We start from the raw sequence: 1,728 nt of genomic DNA, 5'->3' as shown, positions 1-1,728 counted from the left end.
TGCCTATCGCTCCTCGTTATAATTCTCCTTATATATCTTAATTAGACGATTCCTCCTTTCGCGTCCCGACTCCTATAGGCCAGGTAAGTTTTTAGTGGGGAAAAAGCGATTAAATAATACCAAACAGGAACTATAGGTGGCTAAAAATTCAATAAACAAAAAAAGATTAGTGCCATGCTGACAATAAATGTTCTTATAATAGATAAAGAAAGGCTGAATGATAAATACATGTATTGCTGATAAAATAATACATGTGTCCGCGCTGCTCAAGACAGTCTCATTCTTAATTTTGTAAGCAACACAGAGGTCAATTTGGCAATTAAGGGATGTTCTATTCCCTCTGGATTTGCCCAGCGAGCCATGTTCGGTTTGTCCTCGTACGAAGTTCCGCCAAAGATCTTTGGTAGTAGTAGTAGTAGTAGTAGTAGTAGTAGTAGTAGTAGTAGTAGTAGTAGTAGTAGTAGTAGTATAACGTTTGAAATAACACAGCGTGCGCGGCGAACTGGTTAAGGCGTTTTGCCCTTCTACATAGAAGATGTCAATGTGAGTTCGATGCCTATGCGTGAGGGGAGGTTTTTAACAAGCATCTCTGTCTGTTGGGAGGTATCATCTGCGGCTCAGAGGTTGATGTGCTAGTGCTTGCGATCGTTACTTCCCGTTTTGCACTTTGTCATACTTAGACCAGTCCATATACCTTGATACCTGGATGTGACATCTCTGACTCAGAGGTTGACGTGTAATGACCCTCCATCCTTCACGTCACGAGATGCCGTTACACGTTCTGTCATATCCACGAAAGTCCATGTTTTTATGTTGTCCATCCAAGTTACTCGTCTTCCCCTGGCTCTTCTGCCCCACATCCTTCCTTCAAGTAGCTCAAGCACCTCTTTTACAACGGTCTCGTGTCGTTTTATGTGGCCAAGTATTGTATTTTCCTAAATTTTATTTTATTCTGCAGGGTTTGTCTTGTGTGGAGAATTTGACACACCCCATTATTCGTCATTTTTTGCTTTCCAACTTATTCTGGACATTCTACGGTGGCAACACATTTCAAACGCAGCTATTTCGTCTTCTTCTTTCATTGTCAAAGTCCAGGTCTCAGCTCCATATCGGAATATGAGGAAGATGTCGCATTCCAGCTTTTTCTTTCCTAAGAAGAGACAGTTGCCTGTATTTGAAAAGTGTGTGCATTTGGCCAGTCCATGCCTTGTTATTATCAGTCCACATTGGGTTTTTTGTCCACCCACAAGTAAAAAAATAAGTATGATCAATTTTAGTATAACAGCATGGGCCAGGAACACAAGACAACAAGATAACGTAGAATTAAATCGACTTATACGGAAAGCATGTAAAGTTTCAACATCTACATTCCCCTACTTGGATGAATTGTACATAACAGCTTGCACAAAAAAAATTAATTCCAACTTTTTACACAACAAACATCCCTTGTTCCCTCAAATAAAAACATCAGTCAGAAGTAGAAGACCTAGGCTTCTCAACTGTACCAAAGAAAGATATAGAAGGTCGTTTTTACCCCCATCTATCAAAATGCTTCCATCTTAACCATCTTGTATATGCATAATTACGACTTTAGTGTGTATCTAGCTTAAGATTATTATTGTATATTGTTGCTAATTTATATTATGTATGTGGTTGTAAGCCTACGTGTGTGTGCATGTGTGTGTGTATGTGTGTGTGTGTGTACATGTGTGTGTGTGTGTGTGTGTG

This window comes from Aplysia californica, unplaced genomic scaffold (assembly GCF_000002075.1).
Source record: "Aplysia californica isolate F4 #8 unplaced genomic scaffold, AplCal3.0 scaffold00042, whole genome shotgun sequence".
NCBI classification, from domain to species: domain Eukaryota; kingdom Metazoa; phylum Mollusca; class Gastropoda; order Aplysiida; family Aplysiidae; genus Aplysia; species Aplysia californica.
Note: the sequence above shows the minus strand (reverse complement) of the source record.